This window comes from Haemaphysalis longicornis, unplaced genomic scaffold (genome assembly GCF_048455015.1).
Source record: "Haemaphysalis longicornis isolate Haplotype H1 unplaced genomic scaffold, Haemaphysalis longicornis Haplotype H1 scaffold_1, whole genome shotgun sequence".
Classification (NCBI taxonomy): domain Eukaryota; kingdom Metazoa; phylum Arthropoda; class Arachnida; order Ixodida; family Ixodidae; genus Haemaphysalis; species Haemaphysalis longicornis.
The window spans coordinates 427,497,949-427,511,043 of record NW_027526203.1 but is presented as its reverse complement, the minus strand read 5'-3'; the positions used below and the strand labels follow the sequence as shown (position 1 = coordinate 427,511,043).

Here is a 13,095-nt window from a genome sequence, read left to right as displayed (position 1 = left end):
CGCGCTGGGCCGCTTTTGGAAGCGCATAAAATAACCGCAACAAAGCAAACAAGCCCAGTATATCGTAAGGCAGAAACAAAAAAAAAATGACTGACGAGTGGGCATCAAGGAACTGCTCAAGGATGCCCTGATGAAGTTGAAATGTTGTGTGCGTGCTAGGCGGAGAAAGAACGGGGGGGGGGGGGATATGGAGTTTGAGGCATGCAGCTTACGTATGCGGAGCTGTTGCATCTTGGACTATTTGCGGATGTTCGTTCGTTTTCGGTTTGTTCGTCAAACAACGTCTGCCGATCCAAACAGTTATTGCATAATTGATATTCAAGCTGAAGTTAATGCCAGCATTTTCTTAGTATTATTTGCCCTCCACGATGAATCAAACTGCGCCCATACGTGTCTGCAGTACTCGGCTTGAAATAATTTCGGCGCCTGTTCTTGTTGTCTTGTTGAATACGTGTCAAAATTAGTTTGCAAATACATGCCAAAGCGAGCACACACGTTACTCTGCACCTGCGAAAACAAAAAGTCAAGGTTTACACCAGTAATGTCCATAAAATATCTCCAAATATTTACCTATGAGAAAAAAAAATGGCGTCTTCAATTTTTTTTTATATTTAGTTTGAAAATTCTTACCTGGTGCCACAAATATTTTTTTGCGTGTGTGTTTGTTGGCGCTTATTTCAACTGCCCACGACCGAAAGTCTGCTCACAGGGATGTGAGGTCAGGTACACAGGTACAGCAGGCGCTTTCGTTTAGGATAAATGACATGCCTTTCTCCGTGTGGAATTTTCTTACCAACGTACGGCCAAAAGAAATATGATAATCGAATTCCATAAAGGCCTGCTCCTGTTTTCTCACAAAGGCATACCTCGTCGACGGAAGCTACCGCCTCTTTGGTGTAACGCGTTCGTCGAAGACGACCCGATTAGTGCACTGGTAGCAAAATGCGCCACTTACTCATTCCCGGATGTCGGTGCTTCGTGGATCCAAGCGTGGTTTCGGCACTGCGCTCTGTATTTGTAGAAAAAGCGGAGAGCTTGGGGCGAGGGACACAACGATGGCGACGCCGGCGTGCTCGAGCACCTGCGCCTGGGTGGTTGCCCACTCATGAGCGCCTTCCCCGCGGCCTCGGAGTCGCTCGCCTGCCGTGGAAGCAGAGAAGTGGACGCGCGAGCATGAACCACTGCGGCGTGATCACTGCGAGCTGGCGAGGCTTAGTGCAAAATATTCTCCCGCAATAGGGACGATAGGCCGATTGCATTAGGACAGCCTAAACGACGGTATTAATCGGCGCTTTAACGAAAAAAAGCGAGCGAAGAAGCAATCGGGAAAACTGTAGGCTGGGCAGGGTGCAGCACACGCCGCAAGCCCCGTGGCGCTTTTCCCGCACTTTCAAAAACACTCACTTCCGAAGGAAGACACAACGCAGCGACAGAAGCAACGACAACAACAGAGGTAAAGGCGCGAGCACGAGAGCCACATTTTGGATGAACCTCGAATACGTTCTCCGTCGAAATGGGCGGTTATCAATAGGCGGGTCATTTTGACGTGCAATAAACCCATGTGCTATGTCTCCGAAAAAAAAAGAAACCTTGCGCGTTTTCTGTCCCCTTTGTTTTCTTTTCTCGAAAGAATAACGATGCTTATATATCTCATTGCTTCATTAATTGCTTTTCTGAAGAGCTTTTCGCTTGTTTTTCAGGTGGGTGCTCTTTACGGAAGTTTAGTTTGCTTTTGGGCTAGATATTTGGTGCGATTCAATAGGCTATTTCCATAGCATTTAAATGAAACCTTAAATGTTTGAAAAGGAAAACAGCGAGAAGTGTTGGAAGGTGCACATTTGGGCTGATTAGAACAACTTGAGTTTAAAATCACAGGCGCGTGTGAGTTACGCAACGTCTCCCTAAATAGTAGATTATCTTAATTCAAAGAGCGAGCTACAACGTTCTTGCTGACTGCGTCAGTGATCTTGTGTAGAGCAGTACCGTTCGGAAAGGAGAAGTAACTTTAGTAATAAGTTTACACGAGCAGAGGTTTGCCGTCCAAATAACTGAGAGGAGACATTATTCTAGGGTTCCGAGAATGGCAGAGCCACTTATTAGAAGCCCCCTGACAGCAGACTATCAGCTAAATAACCAATGCAAAAAAAAAAAAAGTCCCGGAATATTTATAGGGGAAATAAAGATAAGGTGAGATTATCTTGACGGCACCACGCGCACTTGAGTTTCTGTAGCCCGCGATAACTGCTGCCGATAGGCTAAGGGGCTAGTCCAGTTAGTAGTCTGTGCATTTTATTGACGCAAGACACCTAAGGTCACAGAGTGCCATAAGTAGGCTATTTGTGGTTTTCACACGTCCGAATTACATGGCTAATATTCATGGTATGGGTGTGATGTGCTTAAAGCAGCCATGAAGAGAAAATGCAAGTTTGTTTTACTCGAAAGATTTCGTGTTTTGTAGCGTCCTCAGCGCTTGTCCGGATGCAAACGATGTTTTATTTACTGAGAAGTTAATCAATTTATGTTAAACTTTTGATTTTCCCGCTAAATCGCGTGCTTTCGTGGTCTGCAATGACATCACACGAACCGACCGCTCTGCAGCCGATTGGAAAGCCTTGTTTGCCGTTACTAAACCTAGATGGCGCCACCATACCGTGGCAAGCCGTTTTCTGCCTCTGGTTTGTTTTTGACCGTATTTGACCGTATTTGTTTTTGTTCAGGGAGAAAATAATCGTTTCGTGAAACAGAGTGCTCGCTTGACAAATATGGTCACGTAATACACCGTTGCTTGCGTCAATCGGCAAGTGTCGTCTAAAACTACCCCAAAGCCCCGCATTCCTGTGCAGCTAAACCAAGCATAGTGCCCGCAGTACCAACAGCAGTACGCATCGGTACTTCTATGTTTACGTGTGCTTTCGTAACTTCCACTGTCGGTTCCACCATTCTTCTTGCTTTAAAAAGAATGTGGCCTAAATTTAAGCGCAAAGAGCCCGTTCGGCAAGCTTATAAACTTTGCCTAATTTGCATTTGCTTTTGCGGCCTCCGCCAATCGCAGAGCTGGCTGGTATGACATCATAGGTACTGTTGCGGGAAATTAGCGAGTGGGTCGCATCACCTTTCCTTTTTTTTCTAATTATCGAGCTTACTGGAGCGAAGTTTACGTTAAAAGTGGTGATAGTATGATTCTAACGAGGCAATCTTTTGAAGGAACCAAACTGGTGTTCTGTCTTCATGGCTCCTTTAAAAGTGTTGGTATTAGGGTTTGAAAGCCAATGATTTAAAGGAGCCATGAAGAGAAAATGCAAGTTGGTTTTATTCGAAAGATTTCGTGTTTTATAGTGCCCCCAGCGCTTGTCCGGATACAAACGATGCTTTATTCACTGAGAAATTAAACAATTTAGGTTAAAATTTTGATTTTCCCGCTCAATCGTGCGTTTTCGTGGTCCCAAGTGACATCACTGAAACCGACCGCTCTGCAGCCTAGAGTACCTTCATTCACGCATCCGCCGTACAGGGTAGAGACACGTATACGCTGGCGCCGCCATTTTCGGTTGCTCGCTCGCCGCCAAAGCAAGTCATTGTGTCAAAACCGCGCTAAAATTATCGCCGCAACGCGGTTTACTGAAGAAGTTTGAATCATATAGTCTGTTTCGCGTTGCTAGGTCTCGTGGGAAACGAAAAGAATAACGCGTTGAGCCCGTTGGCCCAATTGCGGCGGCACGGGACCGTTCAAAGGTTGTCTCCACCCTGTACAGCGGTGTTGGTTTGTTCCCGCGTTTCTTTACGTTCCGTAACCTAGATGGCGCCACCATACCGTGGCAAGCGTTTGGTTTGTTTTTGCCCGCATTTAAACCTGGCTTGTTTTTGTTCTGGGAGAAAATATTCGTTCCCTGAAACAGTGCTCGCTCGACAAATGGGGTCACGTAAGACACCGTTGCTTGCGTCAATCGGCCAGTGTCGTCTGAGACAACCCCAAGCCCCGTAGTGCTGTGCAGCGAAACCAACCATGCTGTGCGCAGTACGAACAGCAGAACGCATCAGTACTTCTATGTTTACATGTGCTTTCGTAACTTCCACTGTTTGTCCCATCATTCTTATTGCTTTGTAAAGAATGTGCCCTAAATTTAAGCGAAATCGCTCGTTCGTCTAGTTTGTAAGTTCTACCTAATTTGCGTCTGCTTCTGCCAGCCTCCGCCAATCGCAGAGCTTAGCTCATGTGACGACATAGGTTCTGTTGCGGGAAATGAGCTGGTGGGTCGCATGACCATTCCCGTTTTTCCTAATTATGTAGCTTATTTGAGCGAACTTTACGTGAAAAGTGGTGTCAGTATGATTCTAACGAGACAATCTTTTGAATGAACCAAACTTCTGTTTTCTCTTCATGGCTCCTTTAAAGCAAGGAAATGGTCGTGATGACAGGTACTACTGACGACGGTATCGTATGAAAGCCGCCAGGGACCTCAAAACATGTCCAGTACCATGGCAAGAGCAGTGAAGAGCCCGCCGCATAACCCTCTGCTATACGGCGTGTACAGTTGTGCAAGCGACTTTTAAAAGCATTTTTGTGAGTTACAATAGTCGTCATCCCAACTTGAACCGCTCAGCCAGCATTCGCATTTCCCGCATGCTGGCTGGGGGGATAAAAAAGGGTTCAAGAACACCTATTTGACACGCCAAATTCTCGGCGCGTCAAGTAGTTGTTCTTGGTTTTACGTTTTCTATCTAGTTAAAACGTTTAAAAAGCAAAACTGAAGCTGTTAGCTTAATATATAAGGGCTGCAGATAACAATAATGTGAATACGTTATCTATTGTAACAATGGTTTGGAAACCATGGTCACGATTACGATAGCGTATTTGCGATTAAGACACGACCGTATTTATTAACTACTTATCAGTTCGAGTTGTTTGTTGTTTTTAAGTGAAATTTTGGTTATCAAAAGCATATACAGGCAGTTCCAAATTTTTATGACGGCTACATCCTAATGCGCGTCGAAAAGGGACTAGGGGTACCCGCGGTGCCGCCTTCATTTATGAGAGGTCTGAGGTTATACGCGTTATACGCGGTATGAGGTGGGCGTAAAAAAAAACTTTCACGGTGGCAAGATCAAAGACGTGTTTTTGAAAACACTAGTTAATCTGCTAAAAACAATGATGGGTGCAATAGAATTTTATGATGACGAAGTTCGGGGAAATTCCGTTGTTCTGCATGGTCCAACGCCGCACATTTGATTAAAATGTGAAGAACTTACAGCCGTTCACCGCACTTGGTGCGTGTTAATGGTTGCGTTCCATTTAAGAAATGTGAATGTGTTGCGTGAGTATGACCTTTTCGCTATCCGAACATGGATACCTCAGTGCGACCGTTTAGTCTTTCTGTTGAGTATATATTAGGGGTGTTGCGAATAGTGATTTTTATTTTCAAAGCGAATACGACATGAGTAATGATTTTCTTGAGATAGTTTTGTTCGAATTCTTGCACGAATGGTTGTTCAAATTTTGATCGGATGGTTGCGAATACAAGCAAATATTCTTCTAATCAAAGCGGACATTAAGCGACTTCCAATAAGAAAACTGCGATCTACAATTTATCAAGCGTGTTTCAGTAACTAAGCTGTAGAAGAATTAAAGCCTTGTTTAAGACAACTTGAAAATGCTTTTAGGGGTAAAAGAAACATCCAGATTATATCCTGGTGTTTTAGCTTTATTGATGCTAGTAAAGTTTTATAGCGCAACTTTCACCTTGGCGACCTCAACCCCAAGTGATTCAGTGCATTAGTATGATTAGGGTATATCTATTCTTACAAGCTACATGATTCATACAATTTCTGTGTGAAAATAAATTTAGATAAATGGAAGCTCCATAAACTTTCATGTCAGTTCCAGAAAAAAATACAGGGCGCATACGGCGGCGCAAGGAATAAAAACTGTGATTGATTCCTGTGTCATAGGAATCAGTCAAACACGAAAGTGAAATGTGCAGCGAAATCTGCAGCTGAGCATGATTTGCGGGTCGGCGGCTGTCTTGTGGGTGTGCTTGGCGAGGTCGTCCTGCCGGCGGGTCGCTTCGGCAAAGGTGTACTGGCGTCATTTCCGTGACGGATATGACGTCAGTGAAATCTTTGGGTTTCGCGGCATAAAGCACTTTCGTGTTCAAATATAAAAACCGAAAACGAACAACCTTAAGTATAACGTACTCTATAGTACTAAAGGTTGCTTTCCCGCAAGAAGACCCTGCGTGCAGGGGTGCACCCTTTACAGACCGCTTGCTTCGTTGTAGAGGAAGTGACGGATATGACGTCAGCGAAATCTTCGTGTATCCGGGAATAAAACACTTTCGAGTTAAAAAATAGCTCGATTTGTAAACCATCGCAGGCATGCCCTCATGGCGTGGTGGTATCATATCCCCGCTCTGCAACGCTCGGCTGGCAGAGTCCTTTCCCGGTACTAACAACCCATAATTTCCACTTTCAAAACAAATTTACGCAGAACGCGCAATAACTCTTCCGTGTAGGGAACGGTTAAAATAAATGTCTAACATGAACATATGAAAAACGTTGAGACCGCTGTCGACTCAACTTCTCTATAATATTCGTGCACGCATCATAGTTTCTACGCTGTTTTGTTAAGAAAGCTTTATCGTGGTTCCCCGGAGGCATGTTTCCAAACGCTTCGCTGCACAGAGCAGCCACGTGACATGTGTGATGTCACTGCGCGCGCTATTCTTTTTTGAGCGCCTGCTACAACGAACCCACCGTTCAGGCTTTGTAGCCTCGCTGAAGAGTACTAAGTATTGGCGCTGAGGGCTTGGGTTGGAGCCCCAGCAGGTCTATCTCTTTGTTTTTTTTTTAATTGCCTAATTTAATTTTCTAAATTTAACTTTTTGCTTCTAAACTCAGATATGCGGATTGATTTTTGTTAATAATGGTGATCGGTACCTTTTAGGTCACTTTTGGTTTGGGGCGCAGCCAATGACCACATTAAATTGCCGTTCTCCATCGGGCGAACCAACCAGTCACGTGGGTGCTTTGTGCAGCGAAGCGTTTGGAAATACGCTCCCCGGAGTAAGAAGCTGGACCAGATTACGTCTTTCCGATGTCTGAGAAAAAAAAAAGAACATTGCAGGGTAAAACAAAAGATACGCTTTGCGCATTTTTTGATTAGTAAACCGGGGACTAAGTCAGTAAGCGGCTGGACTTTCTTATTTAGAGAGTGTAGACCAGGGCATATTGAGCGCGAACGTGCTATCAGGATGCTAAAAATACGCCCATGCACTCTGCACAGAATGTTAACCAGCGAAGTGTATGGTGCGGCCGATGTTTGCCATTGCCACGTTGATGCTGCTCCGCCCGCAACACGGCGGCCGCTGCCGGCGTTGTCACTGAAATGTGCTTCACGCAGTAGCTCGCGGCGTGCGCGCTCTGCTGCGAGAGCCTCTTTTTCGCTTCTCTTTTTTCGAGACCCTTTATTCACTTGGCAACTGATGGGCGTGCCAAATAAAATAAAGGTTGGAGGACGGGTAGCCATGAATGGCACAATCTGGCGGGGGATCTGTAATTGGGGTCGTCTGAGTAACCAAAAGTACAGCCTTGTATGGAGGGCTATGAAGGTGTTCTGAGCACCACCACCGGTCCCATCAGCTTTGCATGGGACCTGTAAGGACGGCTCCAGAGGCGAGGCGAAGCCTTAAGTGCAAGAGTGCGGCAAGTGTTTTGAATGCCGTTCCTGTGGCGGAGTGATAGACACGGCTCCTGTCGTCCAAGCGCGATATTATGAGGAAGCTAAAAGGCGTATCAGGAGATTTTTATCATCCCCATAGAACTGGTGGGACAGAATTTTTTTGGTACGTTCACGGCTTTCAGGGATGTCAGTTTTAGTTCTATGTGTGGAATGAACGTTAACTTGCCATCAAGCTACACCCCTAAAGTGTTGTGTTCCTTCGCGACGGGGATTGACACACCATTAAGTGTGACGTCAAGATCCACAGGCATTCCCCGCTATCTTGAAAATAAAACACACCTACCTTTTTGAGGATGATGTTTAAAGTCATTTGAGAGTGTCGAATCGGAACCGAACCGAACTGAAAACAGTAGCCGTTTCTGTATTTTCGCCGAACCTGAGCTTGAACGCGAACCGTTATATTTTGAGCCCGCTGAACCCGAACCGGAATCGAAGCGAAACATTAAATAACGGTTACTAATTCACGGCGAAGCGGTTCGACCACCCATTGTTGATAATGCGAACTCAATATCATTCAGGCTTTTCTATTTCACGAAATATCAACTTCGCAACCTCTCACGCACTTTTTCCCTTCAGCGTAATCGCAACACTGCCAGCGCTGTAGACGGGGTCGAAACACTGGAAAAGTATGTGTACCAATGTTGCGATGGTATGTTGCCACTGGTCGCGCGTGCAAGTTGCAAGTCTGAGCGAAAGAAATGACACACTTCTGACATCCTGCAGGTGATATTAAACATTGATTTGATTGATTGATTGATTGTGGGGGTTTAACGCGCCGACGCAATGCAGGCGATGAGGCGCGCCGTAGTGGAGGGCTCCGGATTAATTTTGACCACCTGGGGATCTTTAACGTGCGCCGAAATCTCGTACACACGGGCGTTTTTGCTTTTCGCCTCCATCAGAAAAGCGGCCGCCGCGGCCGGGAATCGAACCCGCGACCTCGTGCTCAGCAGCGCAACGCCTTAGCCACTGAGCCACCGCGGCGAGTAAACATTGATTTCTCCCTTCTTGTGCTGCGACTGTATCATTCAGGCTGCAAGGTTGCTGCACTGCGCAACGGCGAATGCCCACACCCCAAACGTGGTTCCTTGTTGTATTTTATAACTTGCTTAATGAAATGGTCGCACACGTGGAAAGTGTAAATACGTCACATGTGTTATCCGCAGCAGTGGTTCAGTGGCTATGCCGGCGATAAGAATGCATGTTCAATCGCCGATCCCGGTGGCCATTTTTCTGATGTAAATGAAAAACAAAAACACCTCCGTGTCGATATTTTGACGCTCGTTAAGCACTTCTAGGTGGTCAAAATTTCTGCCGTCCTGCAATAGAAGATGTGCCTCATAGCACAGGCGTAGCTTCGGGGCATCAAACGAGCAGATATCTTCTGGCAGCTGTGTTTTCGCGGGAAAACAAAATGAAAGGGCTCATCACTTGGTTTCAAATTATTCCGCGAAGAGTTTGTACACAAATACTTAGTGCTCTTTTTCGCTGCCTTCATCCATCGAATAAGCACAAAACCAAGAGGTACATTATTTTCCAGACGTCCATCCTTCCTCGGCCTGACCTTTCACATCACTAAACTTGTCATCATGGCGTATAATGCCTTATATTATCGGTAGTTTGCCTGGTCGCGTACAGCGAACAAGTCTGTACCGACCATTTCTCGCGTTACATACACAACAGTAGTTTGTTACAAACCCCTCTAGCATGTCAACGCTATATAGCTAACCAGATCATATTTCGTGCTTTGTAGCTACAAAATTACACAATAACGCAACATGTTTTAAGGCATTCGATGAATTAATTAATGCTTCGATGTATTTCTTTTGCAGATGGAGAGGTTGCATGACTGAAACTAATTTTTACATCATCTACATGCACGGAGTTATGAGGTGGAAGGGGACAATGATTTTCCGAGTGCATTTGTTTCAGCTATAAGCAGAGTACCACTCACTGCTCCGCCTTAAGGCACACCATTGTCTTGTATATGTGTTTTGATAGTGGTGCCCTTACCCTCAGCTGAAAGGTTCGTTGCAGCAGCTAACCTTGAATTGTCACGGATAAAAGGCAGGGAAAACGTGTTTACTGGGTCAGGAAGACCTGCAGACAACACTCAAGCTGACGGTGAGAACGAGCAACAAGAACCGCCGCGCTGGCACCTCAACCGCCTCTTCATCTTGTCCCCGACCTTCCGATAGTCGACACATACACGAGCGGGGAGAATGACCCTGTGCAGAGGGCACAGAGACTGACCTACATCAATATTGTGTTTACATGTATCCTGATAGGCCAAACGTATTAAAATCAAGCGGGATACCATGCCACCAAGTTGTGTCACAAGCTTCTTTTAAAGTCAGAGTAAACAGATAGTGTTGCTTCTGAATAAAAGCATATTTGAAATAAGATTCAAATGCAACGGGTTGGTCAGTTGTGTATCTACCAGATCTGAAATCCATTTCATAGCTGTACAGGGCCACTCTTTATTTAGAAAACCGATCAGATTTCTATTTATTACTTTTCAGAAAGATTGCAAAAACGGCTTATCAGAGGTATCGGGCGGTTACTTACAGGCATTGAGGCGCGTTTCCCGTGTTCTAGTAAGGAAACTGCATCGCTTGTCTGCAGCACTGGGGAAGTATCCCGTCACCCATCTTTTTTTATACGAACGCAAAGTTTTTTACGTGTCTGTGTGCAAGTGCTGGATGATAGTGTAAGTAATGTTACCCGAATCTGGCGCAAAAGCCTTACCAAGTACAAAGTTCTACTAAGTACTCTGCGTACATGCGAACTGGCAGAAAGAAATGTTTTCGTTTATTATTTTCTCTTTTTCTTTATTCTTGGTTCAGGTATTTCGCACATCTTAAGAAGTACATAAATTCAATAAATGCACCAATTTTGTTTTCTTTTTTCTCTTTTAGCCATGCCTGTCACGCGTACATTCCTAAGTAAAGTCTTGAATGGCGGGAAACACCACACTGATAAGACGCGACTGCTTTTCGAAACAATCAATAAAGATGTGCTTCTAAACCAAATCATTAGCCACCAGCAACATTCGAAACCGTAAAAAAAAAAAGCGTCGCGCTAAGGCCTAGTAGAATTTCATGAAAAGAAACGGGCACAAGTAACTGCAGAATTTAATGCATTAGGAAGCAGTGATGTGAAAAACAAAGGAGATTGCGTTCCGTATCAATGCTGAAATGAAGTTTTAGGTTTTATTTTCTGGCTTGCGTGCAAGCGTTTCAGAGAGACTTAAAGACTAAAACATTTTTCCCGGTACGAAGGTTGTGTTTTCGAAGTCTATTTCATTTGTAGTTTCTATACACATGCGCAAAACTGATTTTATTCTTTTTATTTACCTTCTTGTCCCATTGGCTCTCTATCGAAGACAAAAAGAACAAAAATCTCGGATTGAAGGACACACAAACAGGCGATGAACCGCCCCAAGCCATGTCCCAATTCTGAATGGGAAAACACACAAAGAATAACAAAACTCGCTACTGGAGCAAATGATCACTTATGAAGTGGGGATGGAAGAATGAGCGCCTGATGAGTCTCGGAAATTATCTTGTCTGAGCTAAATACATGAACAAAATTTAATAAAGTTTCGTTTGAGCCCACCACAGAAAGAAACGCTAGCGTATCGCTAGGCAGCGAGAAGTTCCGCGGGGCTACGACATATTTCATTTCACAATATTATAAGCCGAGCCATTTGTTTGAGGAGCTCTTGCCGCGCAGCCGATAATTAGATCCCACCAATCGGAGCGCAAGAACGCAAACAGCAGAGGTCACACGTGTGTCTGCTTGAGGGCGATGTTTTCCTTAATCCACGCGTCTGAGCGTTCGTGGCAACGCTATCATGTAATTCAGCGATAAATATCTAGTTATACTCCAGGCAGGGCACTAAGAAGCGTGGCAAAATGGAGCTTAAGTTCTGGAAAACTCGTCCCTTTACGTCAAATTCCATGAAAATTCGAATGAAAAAAAAAAGCAACTTGAGGCTTTAGTGTAAAAACTATTCTTCCAGTTCCCTTTTACCTTATGGCTAAAGGGCAGACGTGATGAATTCTCGCCCGCCCTGCACGCCTTGTGTGAAACTTTTCCCCCCTTGTCGTAAAGTGCAGTAACGGGCCACAACCGTTAGCGAGTGTGAGTTGAATTTAGCCTAGGGTATAATCCGAGTTGTGCTCGTCGTAGATTTAAAAATAAAGGCGCCAAAATGTGCGCGATCTAAATCGGCATAATTTGATGCCTGCCTATATCTACGCCACCCGAGCGTTGCCCAGGTTTCTGGTACCGAAGCCGAGGGTCACGGCCCCTCTGCGTAGACAAGTCGTCGTAATGAAGTCAGAATGAAGTCGACCGCAAGAACTTGGCAAGAAGTCTGCAAGAAGTGAGCATTAACAAGGTACTGATATATGCGTGCACGTGTGTGCGTTCATTCGTGCGATTGTCCTGGCGTAATTCAAACGGCCTGCCAAATTCTAAACCAGAATGAGAATATATGGCAGTAACAATGAAAACTTCTTACACCAGCTTTCTGGCCGGGTACAGTACGGCAGAGAAGCATGGTATGTAGGAGGTATTCACGTGACGTCCTCTAGTAGGTGCGCTCCCATCTTTCGGAGCCGCCGCCTTTTGTTTGTACATACTAGAGCAGCGAGGCGACCGCGTCGTTTTGAGCCTCCGTGCGAAGGGAACCAGAAAATTCTCGCGGTATGGGAAATAGAACGTGCGGCTCTGGTGTTTTTGACCTGTTGGACTTTCATTGATAATCAAGTGTTACGCGCTGTCAGCCTCCTTCCGCGCGTAGACCTCACCGACATGAAAGACAGTATTGTTGGTGCTACAAGCTTTGTGACCCGGGAAGAAATCAAGGTCTACAATCCACGGAGTCCCATTGCCTAACTTGCGGTTTGGAACACGAACCCCGTGTCGTCTTCGTCCGTAAGGTAAGTGAAGGCGTGTGGCTGCTGTTGTTTGTGTCGCTGCTTCTAAAGGCATGGTCTTACCGCGGATCGGGAGCCTGTAGGTACGTCAAACGACAGCACTGCTTGCTGATGCGGCTGCATAGGTTGGCTGGATCGTAGAGTTAACTTACGTCCCAACTTTGTGATATTATGTGCGCAAGGGCGATTCTCGTCCTGTGTTTCTTTTTATTTTTGATTCTTGGCATTTCAATGATCACATGTCTCTTAGCGTGTAAATTTCAATGGTTGTTATTGCTAGCTTAGCTTAGCATAGCTCGGGCTACGTTGAGCTGGTCGTCGGCGCACATCTGTGGGTGCGTCTGAAGATCTGGTTGGCTTCACTAACGTCCGATCGTTTTCAGACTGCCGGTTCAAAGTACGTCCGACGTGCGT

At 45.3% G+C, this 13,095-nt stretch overlaps 2 protein-coding genes across 2 annotated transcripts in view; one reads left to right on the top strand and one right to left on the bottom strand.

The window, feature by feature from the left end:
• LOC144155693 (uncharacterized) overlaps positions 1 to 13,095 on the top strand; it is a 654,708-nt gene that overhangs the window by 269,531 nt on the left and 372,082 nt on the right. The window lies entirely within an intron of this gene.
• The window catches only part of LOC144155692 (neural cell adhesion molecule 1-like), a 578,531-nt gene that overhangs the window by 219,314 nt on the left and 346,122 nt on the right, over positions 1 to 13,095 (bottom strand). Inside the window, exon 14 of the mRNA XM_077687293.1 lies at positions 956 to 1,140. The gene's annotated coding sequence lies outside the window, so the exon portion shown is untranslated. The remainder of the gene's footprint in view (positions 1 to 955; positions 1,141 to 13,095) is intronic.